The sequence below is a fragment of the Ochotona curzoniae genome, unplaced genomic scaffold, assembly GCF_017591425.1.
Source record: "Ochotona curzoniae isolate NIBS_2020 unplaced genomic scaffold, NIBS_Ocur_1.0 contig_2692, whole genome shotgun sequence".
In the NCBI taxonomy this organism is placed as follows: domain Eukaryota; kingdom Metazoa; phylum Chordata; class Mammalia; order Lagomorpha; family Ochotonidae; genus Ochotona; species Ochotona curzoniae.
In genome coordinates, this window is record NW_024465556.1 from 5,287,962 (window position 1) to 5,301,460 (window position 13,499).

Below are 13,499 nucleotides of genomic sequence, written 5' to 3' on the forward strand. Positions count from 1 at the left end.
AAGTTTATCTAGATCTGAAAAAATATCCAGTCTGCTAACTGCTTAAGAACCGCAAGATCAGCAACTTTTTATAATAAGTAGTTCCTACAAACACAAGCAGAATCACTTTACAAAAAGCAGATGAGGAATTTGAAACTACTTCAGATTTGACATTTTTGTTGAAATTTAATTGAAATAGTTATGGAAGTGAAGATAATGTGAGGAAGCCATGCAGAAAGCCATTGCTTTCTGATGGTCTCATCACCTTCCTAAAACATCCCAGCACTGCGAGTTCCCAACTTCTTCTATGTCTGCAACAATAACAATCACATCTCAACGCATTGTTAATTTAACCTAATGAAGTTGAAAGCAAAGAGAAATGTCTCTTTTAAAACTGCAAATTCATCCATATTCAGTGTAGCTCTTGTTAGTGGGGGGGTTGAGGGGAAGACAGCTTACAGCATTGTTTTCTCTCCCTTTTACCTTCTGGATGGTTTCATGCCTCAGCTCAATATTTAGAACTAATCAGAAATTTTTTGTAAATTACCTAAAAGAAGTAAATATTGTATAATAATTATTCATCACAAGATTCATTGTATTTGAGCACAGAAAAACTACTGTGCTTTAAGTATACTCAGACTACTGTATCTATCCAATATCCACTCATGTATTATAAATGGAAATAGATACATTTAAATGAATTTTTACTAACCATAATTAAAGTGATACTAAAATATCATAAAATAGTGAAATATTCATTGTATTTACTAATAACAACATTTTAAAAGTATATTGTACTTGTTATTTAAATGCAAATGTTTAAGTGTAAATTAACCATATCAGATTATACTTAGGCTTGCATATAAAGATCTTCCAGATGGTTCTTTAGAAATGAAAGACAAGTTTCTTTTGGTAGAAAAACTTGTTGAAATCCACCGCTATGCGATGTGTCTAAAAAGCTGACAGTAATCTTATGTTATTTAAGAAAAAGAATGCTTGGATTTTAAATACGATTATTCTCGAATTCCATTTTTCCATTAAGGTTTTGAAGTATTCATTTATTACTCCCTTCATTTTAGATATTTACTGTTTCTTTTTCTTAAAGATTTATTTATTTTATTACAAAGTCAGATATACTGAGGAGACACAGAGGAAGATCTTCCATCTGATGATTCACTCCCTAAGTGACCTCAATGGACATCCCACACGGGTGCTGGATGGGAAGTGGAGCTGCCAGAGTTAGAACCAGCACCCATATGGGATCCTGGCGGTTTCAAGGTGAGGACTTCAGCCGCTAGGCCACACCGCCGGGCCCCGATATTTTCTGTTTCTTACTAGTTTTGAATAACTAGCAATCAAGTTTAAGAGGGGACATACAACACGTTGATTGCCTTTCTGAAGTAAGAAATAAATGGTGACAAGCATGAGGTTCAGAGAGCTGTGAGTATGCTTTATGAGGTCGCTCAGTGAAGTTTTTGTAGAGTATGAAACTCAGAAATAATAACAGAACATATATTTTAGCATACAATTCATCACATTTTCTAAAAGCAAGGGTTTGTTTTTTCCATTTTGCATCTAATGAGGAAGTTTCTTCTAAATATCCATTTTGTTCATTTAAAAGTCTAAAAATTATGTTCTAGAAATTAGTTTTTCTGAGCATAAAAGTCATTTTCCCTGGATATTGAAAGCGTAAGTTTGGATAAAATTTTACTGCATACATCTATGTCGATATGATGTTATAGAATTGAAAATTGGCTACCACCTGTAACAACATCTCACAGGCAAGGATTTACACATAAGTCTTAGAAAATAAAATATTTGAAGACTACAAAAAACAAAGAAGTTAATACCTTTTCTTGGTATTAAGCATTCAACCAGAGTTGTGTTCAAAATACATAAGGATTAAAAAAAACAGTAAATATTTTTAAGAAAAAAAAATGGAAGAGAATACAGCAAAACAGAGATACAGAAGATGACAGATACAATACATGACAGGGAAAACAGTTTTCTGTGAAATTCATCGCTTTCACAGCATTGATTTTACATGAAATAGTTGTATAGCATAACATAGCAAATACATGTTTTACTGTTTATCATATACTCTCATTTAAATAGTGGTGGTATGAAGTTTTGTTTTTTTTTTTTTTTAACTCAAATCTGTCCATTACCTAATTTCTCAGAATTCAAAGCTAAATACCCAGCTGGGAATCTTAATGAACTAATTCAAAGTATTTTCATTTTAAATCACTGGATGCTCTGTTTTTTAACTTTACTTTTTATATCATTCACAACTCATTAACTGTTAAAAAATCTAAGTTGTAATTTCAGTCACTAGTGATTTTTTTGAAAACCATCAGATATTGCAAAGCTACAATTTTAATCAGACTCAGAATTTGTATTCTCATTATCTTCCATGATGTGCTTTTATTCATATTATTACCTCTATTACTGTGTTGGTTTCCCCAAACTCTGAAAAGGGTTTTATCATATTAAACCAGAAAGAAAACTGAGACAAAAGGAAGTTAATTAGCTCCCTCAGGGTCATAGTGACATTAAGCATTAGAGCAAAAACAAAACAGAAGTCTTTGACTTTAAGCTTAGCATTCTCTTCTTCCAAATACATTTAGGAAAATAAAGAGCACACTATTTTATGTCAATTTCATATTTTTTATTCTTTTCCTAAATATTGTGTTGAAAGACAGAGTTGGTCAGAAAATAGAATGAGGAAAAGGAAGAGGGAGAGGAAGGAGGGAAGGGCAAGTGAAAGAATGAGATGAGAGAAGAGAGACAGAGACAGACAGACAGAGATCTTCCATCAGCTATTTTACTACCAAATGGTCACGAGGGCTGACATGGATTCACAGCAAAGCTAGGAGCTATAGTCAGGTCCCCAAGGTAGATGCAGAGTCCCAATCACCCAAACCATCTTCCACTGCTTTCTCAGGCTCATTAGACGAGAACTGATTCAGAAGTGGAACAGCTGTGACTTGAACCAGTGCCCACATGAAATCTGGCATGACATGAAATATAAATAAATCCTGAAATTAGGAATTAGGAAGTAAAAGAACTATTCAAATTAGAAAGCTAAATGACTATTCAAAATGAGATCCAGTAAAAGCATGGCTATCTGTTATTCTTCACTATACAGGACATGTATTCTCTGACCAATTGTGTCAGATCTACTTAGCTATGTGGCTTGAGGTGTCTTCTCTCCATCAGAGGATTAGACAATCCCATCAATTATATCAGGGAAGATCATATGACTTAGTTTGAGGAACAGAGCAGGCCACTTTTGAGTAAGTTAATATCTTGCAGGCACTTTCAATGAAGCATTTTACTTGTGCTAGGAGAAAAACAATATCTTGGAGGATATAAATGGAATGTTTATTCTTCTATATCCCCTTTATTCATTGTGATTCTGTACCATCTTCGTTCATTGTAATGCTGTTTGGCTGTGTACAGATAAAGATATTCCATTGTAATATAGCCAATCGTTTACTAATTCTCAGTGAGAGTTACTTTTCCAGGACATGTACAAACGATACAAATGTATTTTCAAATGAATGTCTCAGGCCTGTGGTCATAACATGGTGCATTTTTGATGCTGTTTTTACCTTCAAAGGACCCAGGCTGCTGCTCTGTTAGTGAATTGGGACATGAATTTTAACAAAGCACTAAGAATGGTGTCTTTCATATGCAAGAGGGACACTGAGATCTCTTTTCTGAGGACACTGGGCTTTTTGTGTGTCATTTTCCTAAACACAGCATGCAAAGTACAGACTTTATCAGTACACCACATGAAAGCTTAGATATTTCCTCCTCAGAAATACAGTAGAAAATGACAGTTGAACCACTTCCTTTTCAGAAACAAAAATTATTTCATGGTTATAGGGATTGTGTTCATGAAAAAATGTATTTAACAATATTACTATTGTTATTATAATCAAACAGCTTCCTAAAGAAAAACAAATGATTGGAAAAGAAGAGAAACAGCTCTCTCATGCAGTGATTTCCACACTAACTGAACATATAAATATTCACTGAAACTTGTATGACAATTACCACTCTGGATAATGAGTTAACAGCTTGACCAAAACAGAGAAATAGGTGTGATATCTGATAGCTTAGTCAATTTTGGAAACAGTGTTCTCACCATTCAAAAAAATTACTTGCAATAATATAGAACTATGTGAAATAATGTTTAATATTTACTAAAGAGCATGCTAATTTCAGTTTATCTTAACATCAGAACTCAAAGAACTCATTTCCAACATCAGAAAAATCTGTTGAGAAGTTCACATCCTTGCATTTTTTGCAAAATAAAAGATTATTTCTCCTCATAATCTATGAAAAATCTCCACTTCTCTTTCTGAGTTTTAAATTGGATTCTCAGTCATGTTTTCAAAATTTCATTTTACAATAGTTGATACATCTCACAACATAATTTTGAATGTAGATAATCATTAAAGTTTCGGGAAACAAAAAATGGGTACATTTTATAATCATGAGAAACAGTAAAAATAATTTTAAGAAGGAATATTAATTCTTGCACAAACCAAGAGGTAGACTTTATGGTAATTCAAAAGAAATGGACATACCTATTCAATATGGGGAACATACTACAAGACATCTAGGAACTATGTGTTATGAACTTATTCATTAACTCTAAGATCAATTCATTCTAGACAAAATTCAAAATTTAGTCACAAGACCAAAATACCTTACAAACTAAATGTTTAAATCATGGTACTAATTACTACTAACACTATGTTGCAAATTTATGTTTAAATGAATTCAAGTGATGCAAAATACAGATATTGAGAGTCATTAACGTTGGTGTTATTCCCAACATACATATATTAGCTATCATAATTTTATAGCAATAGTAGTATACGTTTCACTCAAAAACTAGTGATTGCCCATTATTTTAGTAACAAGAAAGTATACAACACTAGAAGCATTATACTAGGTCTCTGCACAGTATCTAAATGGCTAAATTCTCACCTTGCAAAAGCCAGGATCCCATTTGGGTACCAGCTCATGTCCCAACTGCTTCACTTCCCATCCAGCTCCCTACTTGTGGCCTGCAAAAGCAGTAGAGGATTGCTCAAACCCTTGGGACCTTGCACTAAGGTGGGAGACCCGGAAGAAGCTCCCGGCTTCTGGCTTCTGGCTTCAGATTGATCATTGTGGACATTTAGGGAAAGAACCAGCAGATGGAAGATCTTTCTATTTGCCTTTATTTCTCTCCATAAATCTTATCTGCCTTTCCAATATAAATAAATAAATCATAAAAAAGAAAGAGCATAACAAGTAACATGTTTATTACTAAATTGTGGAGAAAAAATATACATTCATGGAGACCATACCTCCCAGTCTGGTTTAAATCATTTAGATTTGCAAATGTTGTATTGCTGAAAACAAAACTATAGAAATATGTATTAAATAGTGCATTGTTATGTAATATTAACTATTTCCAAAAAGAACAATTTAGGAATTACCATCTTACAGTTCAGTATTTTTAGACAGGCAAGTGATAGTAGGAATACTGGCAAAAAAAAAAAGCAAAGAAACACATATGCCAATACAACCATAATGTAGAAGCGTTTAGACAAGTCAGAGATTTCAAATGTCGAATTTTTGTTGTTTTTTGCATTAAAATGTTTTATATAGTAGACAACCATAATATCATTCTTTATTTCTATTATTTTGCTTTGCATTATTACTTAAATATGCTTATATACTTATTTGTATAAGGAAAAACATAAAAACAGTATATTAATTAATTTTATTATTCCATGATACAGTTCTATAGGCTCAACAAATTCCCTTACCCATTCTCCAAATCCTTGTCCCCCCACTGATTTCCCCCATATTGTTGCATCAGTATAATCCTTTACAATCGGTCATAAGTCCATCACTCTGCTAGTTAAGAATATCCTACATTGTTGGCATGGACAGTGGCAGAGTCCTGTATCCTACTGACAAGATACATTCAACAATTTCATTGGGAGTCTATCTCTGATTTGGAAGTAGAGATGCACACTGCATTGTAGCTTCACCTCTGTATATGATAGTCTCTACTATGCAGTAACTATACATCTCCTTAAATGAAAAGCCATGAAACAAAATCAACAACAGAGATAAAAATAGAAAATTTACAACATTAAGTAACATGCTACTGAATGACCGAAAAAGGCTCATCTTCTGAATAGCAATTAATATATTGCCCTCCACAGACCCAGTCATTCTTGTCAACTTCTAATTAGGTCATTTTCAAAAGTTCAGGACACTGACTAACTTTTACTTTAACAGGAAATAAGATCTTAGACTACTGAAACAGACAGGAATTATGGCAATAATTGACCCTGACCCTTCTTTTCTGACATATGATTATGTACCACTGAAATACTAAACACTGCCCCAAAGTCTGCTAGTGGCAGAGCTCAGTGTTTTCCTAGAAACATATCGAAGTACTTTTGTTTTAGTTTTGGTTTGATTGGCTTTTGCATTTAAGTATTATGATTTTGTTAGCAATAACATATATAACATATATATGACATATATATATATATCATACAACTAAAATTATTGGCTCATCTTTCTCACCAGCCTGTTTCAGCAATTCATACCTACAGATAGCTAGCATCAAATGAAAAACAAACAGTGCATAAAGGAAAAAAAAACTGGAAAAGGAAAAGCAGCCATCAAAAATATAGTGACAAAATAACCAATTGGAATTACAAAATATACAAGAAAAGATGTTAACAAATTCAAAATCATTAGTGGTTCATTTCAGAGAGACTATTTAATTACGTTTTTATGAATTTCAAAAAATAGCAATATCTTCAAAAATTACAAGTGACTATGGTAGCATCCCCTGTAAAAGAAGGAGCAGAAAGTTCTCAAATTTGTTTCAATGGACATATAACATGTGACAGCCAGTAACAAAGATTTAAAGTTGCCTATTTTAGGAAAAGGTGGTGTATGGATTTTGACACTATTTAAAGTAAGGTACCAGGTTGGTGAAAAACCCAAGAATCCTTTCTTCCTGAGTACCTGAAGAGAAGCCAGCATTCAGATGATATTCACCAAAGGGCATTATAATCCTATTGTAAGTGGCTGATAAGTTACAAACCTTTCAGAACCAAGCAGCTTACAAGATTTTTTTTAAAAAGCATACTATCAAATGATTTTGTTATTCAAGAGCTCACATGTGATTTTCAGCCTAATTCGATATTACTGTACAGGTTCACCTGACAGATATCCAGTACAAAGCAGTGCTCTGAAGGTCTAGAAGGGGTGCAAGTCTCAATTTCATAGTATTCATTTCCAATTCCCCTTGTACAAAAGCACGCTAACCCAGAACTGACAAAAGCAGAGCTACATCAAGACAGGACATGAGTAGGATTCAAATAAACCTTCTGTCAGAAGAAATCACTGTCTGGTTCAAAGAATCTGAGGAAGGTATTTGACTTCAACACTAACACAAGGTAAGAGACAAAAACATCTTTGTGAGGTGAGAAATGCTACTGCCGCATAAAAGTCTATTCACAGAAATTACATTGCATAAACTGAAAATGCTGAGGTCTAATATACTGAGCCTTGTTCCCACTGCTTCTGTATTGTGTGAATTTGAATTCTGACTCAGAATTATATAGGCTGTTTGATCATATGATCAGGTTTTAATTACCCTGAGCCCAGTGCATATGTACATGTGCAGATGATAATGGTACAGGAACCTCAGAACTGATGACAGGTACGTAAAACACACACACACACACACACACACACACACACACACACACACACACACACACACACACACACCATTTCAAAATGCGTGGCTCAGTTTATGTTAACTCCCACAATAAGATTATTCAGTAATTTCAACTGAAAGGGAAAATCATTGCTCTTCTTCGAAAGTTCTGTTTCTTGGTCTATTTTAGATTTATTTTATTCCCGTTCAAGTGCTTAGACAGAAAATGGATAAAATGAAACACTCTAAACAATGCGAAGAGGTAATGAAGTTCCTGCTGAACACCAGCTTAATCACCTTTATGTAAGGAGTGGGCAATGGCAACACCAGAGTACTTGAAGAAAGGTCAAACAAGTTAGCAGAAGAGCGGCCCTGACTGTGTAAAGAAGTATGCACACCAGCCTTTCTATGTGCTTACGAGCTTAACAATAACATATGCTTTTGACAAAATGTAGGGGTTTTTTTTGCTTGAATTAAAGAAGATGGCTCAAAAAAAAAAAATAGACACATGTAAATACATGGGGTTGACAGTGCCACAGCAGATAAAAGCATTTCCATCTCCAAGGTTATGAAAACAGAATAATAATTTGTCATCTCTCTTTCTGTGTCTCCTCTTCCCATTGTCCTAACCCCAGACCAAGGCACTGCCTGGCAAGATTCTCCTAACCCACTTCTCCAGCTTAATTACATGCAAATTTTACATATTTCCCAAAATATTCTTTGACAGTGAAACACAATCATAATATTTTAAATGACTTACTGACTTGAAATTGTAAGCAAGTTAAAAACAACAGCAAGCTATGTAATGAAATGCCAACAGTATACAAACTAATTTCTAAACCCTTTGATGTCAAACTATCCTAAGTGTATAATTTGATCTCAAACACCATTCTCCCTCTAATTGGTTAAGATTTACTATGATCACTATAATTCAGTCAACTAGGTCTATACATTCCTCATGGTAGGTTTTGCACTAGATTTTTCATCTTCTTCCCATGGAAATCTATCAACACTTTCCATGATGGACTCAAGTCACCACCAGCAGTTTAAATGGCTGTAACTTCTAGGATTCATGACTAATTTCCAATCTAATTTCCCCTCCTCCTTCCACTCCATTCATATGTGTCTTATTTATTGATACTATATCAGATTATCATATGTATATAAGAACTTGTTTGTCATCTACTCATTGCTATGGTTCACCACAATATTCCCCACACTTGATCACAGTTGCTCAGCAATCAATCCCAGAAATATTTCTGGGAGTAACTTTTCCTGGGAAAAGGACAAAAACATTTCAAACACTACTGTGAGGAAGGGAAATATTTATTTCACTGAGTTATTATGATCAGAACTGAATTTAAAAGACTAGATAAATTATTTTGAGATTAACTCAGACAGACAGGAAACAATTGATATTCACAGGGGTTTGAAAACAATTAGAAACTGCTATATCACTGAGTAATTGAATAAGCAAACAGACTTGAAGGAAATGAACAAGGAGAAACTAGTCAAATATTTTATATTGGTGGTAGCTCTGTGCAATCAGATAAGATCTACATTTTAGAAACCTATCCTACAACCCAAATCCATGATCATTTTTCATCATTCCCTTTCTAATTCATTATTTGGCTTTCATTCTTTGAATTGTCCCTTTTTCTAGTGGTTATTCTTACTTTTATTACAAAATCCACTCTTATGCATTTTATTGCATTTAATGTTAGTGTAAATGACATTGCCTTCTCGGTTTTTAGATAGTTTATTGTCTACTTATCTTCCTTTATTTCTATACTCTGATATTCTTGAAACTATGAAATATGAACAAAAACAAGCTGCAATAACAGCAACAACCAGAAATCCTAGTACTGTTATAGTTGTAATAGTACTGGTAGAGGCAGATCTGATTTCTTCTAATGTAGTTAAGCAGTTATTCTCATGTTGGCCAGGAAGGGGTTTTTTTTTTTGTTTTGTTTTGTTTTTTTTTTAATTGTTGCTTACACTGTATTATGTAGTACAGTTTTATAGGCGCTGGGGATCCCCCCCACCCCTCCCCATATCCCTCCCCCCATGGTGGATTCCTCCACCTTGCTGCATAACCATAGTTCAAGTTCAGTTGAGATTCATTGCTTGCAAACACATGCCTAGCATAAAGTTCAGCGTCTTATTGTCCAGATAAGTTCAGTGGCCTCCTGGGGAGACCTTCTATGGTCTGAAGATAGGTCTAACAGAGTAAAGATCCGGTCGGTTAAAAGCCCCAACAAGGCCTCAGTATCAATATACAACATTATGGAATTAATTGACATAGTATTGGGTAAACAATATGTTAAAAATAATGCAAGTTCCATTCTTCGAAACATCTGGGTTGAGACAGCATCAATGACATGTTCAAAAAATAACAAACAACCAAACAATAAATTACAGGTTAAATCAAGGCAAACATGTGGTATCTAATCTTTTGGGATTCGCTCATTTCCCTTAGCATTATAGTTTCCAGTTGTGCCCATTTAGCCACAAAGAACTGCATTTTGTTTTTTTTAATAGCTGAGTAGTATTCCATGGAGTAGATGAACCAAAGCTTTCTTATCCAATCTTCTATTGATGGGCATTTCGGTTGCTTCCATGTTTTTGCAATTACTGATTGTGCTGCAATGAACATAGGGATGCATGTTGGTATCATGAGAAAAGAAAGGGATGGGGAGAGGGAGAGAGGGAAGGAAAGAGGGAAGGAAATAAGGAAGAAGGGAGGAAGGAAGGAAGGAAGAGAATGTGTAAATGTGAGCAAATGAAAGCTCGTATACAGATCGAATAAAATAGGGATAATAATGAAGAAAGTGAAAGTCAATAAAATTCCAATGAATGTAATTCCCTTGAGTCTCTCCAAAGGAAGGAAGGAATGGTTAATGTAGATCATTCTGAAGAAGCTGGAAAAGGCTTTAATGAAATAATGGCTGAAACCCTAGAGAAGTGGGGAAAGGAGAAAAAGAGAATGTAGCAGCAGGCTGCGGGGACTGCTCAGTATTTGGTGGCTGTTAGATCTCCCATACTTTATTTTGTGTTATGTAGTCAGGGAACTGTGTAAGAAATCAAGGTTCAAATTACCTCTTAGATAAAAACCTCAGTCTTACACTAGCTTACACTAGTCTGATCAAAGATGTGACAGTAACAAAAAGTTATGACAAACATTGACTGTCAGAGTGGACTGTCTATGCGAGCATTTGAGTTAGAGGCATGAATCATCCACTGAATCACACACTGATTCATACAGAACCCAGAGCAGAGCTGTTTACAGAGGTAATTAAATCTCAGCCTGTAAAACCATGTTCTAGAAATAGAGCTAAGCACTGCCTCCTGTGATTACTGCTGCAAAATAATAACTGGAATAAAATAAAATTAACATCAGATTGGCAAACATGTAGTGACTTTGAATTATTTGATGAACAAATAGTTTTATACATTTTTGGGATATAGTGTAATATTTCATTTGTAAAAACAGTAAAATCTGATCAAATCAGCGAATTAGCATTTCCTTTTCTTTCTGTTGGAAGCATGTGAACTTTTCTAATATAGCTTCTACTAAAGTGTATGGCATACTAGTATGGAGTCAACCATCTTTACTGCGAAACACCAGATTTTAATATTTCCATCTAATGTTTTACACAGAATCATCTAACCTCCCATTGTCATATGCATACTCACCATTCCCGACCTTTAGAATTCATTATTATAAATTCATATTGAGATCTTTTCACCTAAGTTGTATATGCTGAACTTTTGTTTTCCATTACATTTTTTATTAAAAAAACTTCAGCTACATCGTGGTACGTCAATATATGTATACAAAATGTTGTGATTAAAAAGATATTATTATTATTATTATATTATATTACTTAGCCCTACTGTACTTTCTATCACTATAGCTTTTACTGCAATAATTAAAATAGAATGCAGTTAAAGTGAAGTATCGATATTCTTATCTGATTAGTCATCAACCTTTCTGAATTTTTTCAATTTTTAATCAACTGTCATTGCATTAAACAGTCGTAGGAAATGTTTTTGTGTCAAAAGGGTAACAAGCACCTTCATAAATAAATCATTATTCCATTTAAACCATATGTATTTAATAGCACAATTATTCAAGTCATACTTGTCCTGTACTGATTTCTTTGGTAACAATTAGCAAGTTTCGCCTGAAGATTTGAAGGCATAAACTACTATCACCTACTTAAAATACAAAGCAAAAATGCATGGTTCGGGTTTAAGTCCCAAGGATCAAATGCTAGCCAAATATGTGTACATACAAAATAAGGGTCAAAGAATGTTAAAAAAAATATAAGTGACTCATACTTCTCTGGAATCTATGTTCATGTCTACATGAATACAACCTTAAATGGGTTTGGAGGACACACTTGATAAGAACATTCCAGACCACAAGAAGCAAACTAATTGAAGAAAATTATGATTGGATGGCTTTCCTAGCCAGATTTAAGATCAAGAAGTATTTAAAAATATATATTTGAGGGCCCAGTGCAGTGGCCTAGTGGCTAAAGTCCTCGCCTTGAACACGCTGGGATCCCATATGGGCACCGGTTCTATCCCAGCAGCTCCACTCCCCATCCAGCTCCCTGCTTGCCGCCTGGGAAGGCAGTCAAGGACGGCCCAAAGCCTTGAGACCCTGCACCCATTTGGGAGACCTGGAGGAAGTTCCTGGATCCTGGCTTCAGATCGGCATAGCATCGGCCGTTGCACTCACTTGGGGAGTGAATCATTGGATGGAAGATCTTCCTGTTTCTCCTCCTCTCTGTATATTTGACTTTGTAATAAAAATGAATAAATAAATCTTAAAAAAACATTTACTTGAAAAATACAATGAGATAGAGAGAAGGTGAGTGAGAGAGACAAAGAGGTAGGAAAGCCAGAGAAGCAGGTTGGAAGGAAGAAAGATAGATCAATATTTCAGCTACCCATTTACTCCCTAAATGGCTGCAATTTCCAGTTTTAAACAGGCTGAGAAATCCTGTTCTCCATCAAAGGCTGAAGCATCAGCTGATTGCCTAGGTGTATCAGCAGGAAGCTGGGTTGGAAACAGAACAGCTTGGACTCAAATCTGCACTCAAATTTGGGATACCAGATCAGAACCAATAACTTGACCCATTGCAACATAATGCCAGCATTTAGACCACAGGTTCTTAATTACTGAAAATATTTAATAACGTGAGATCTATATCATCTATATCTATATCTATGCGATAAAAGATAAAGGCAGTAAAAATATATGACAAAGGAGAAAAGGCAGTAAAGAGAAAAGTTATCCTCCCACCTGACCCAGGAACACTGGATATTCACATGTAAAAAAAAAAATCATATGGGCACAGGCCTTACATACTGCACAAAAATAAATAAATGCCTAAAGATGAAAAATGGAAACTTTAAAATTACAATAACAATAAGAGAAAATGTCTATGATGTTGATGATGACTTTGAAAAGTTGACACCAAAGGCATTCTCTGTGAAAGAATTGATATACTGTATATCATTAATATTAAGTTTTGCTCTGCAAATAGAGATGCTAAATTAATGAAAACAAAAACTACAGAAGCTATTTTAAAAGAGACAACTTATTAAAAAATGTCACTCATAACACAAATTACTTTTAAAAACTGAATTTTTTAAAAGCCCAGTGATGGATAGGTGGACATCATGGTGCACAGTATTATGTCAAAGCTCTGGTTTGAGTTCTGCTTCCTCTGCTTTTGTTGCAGTT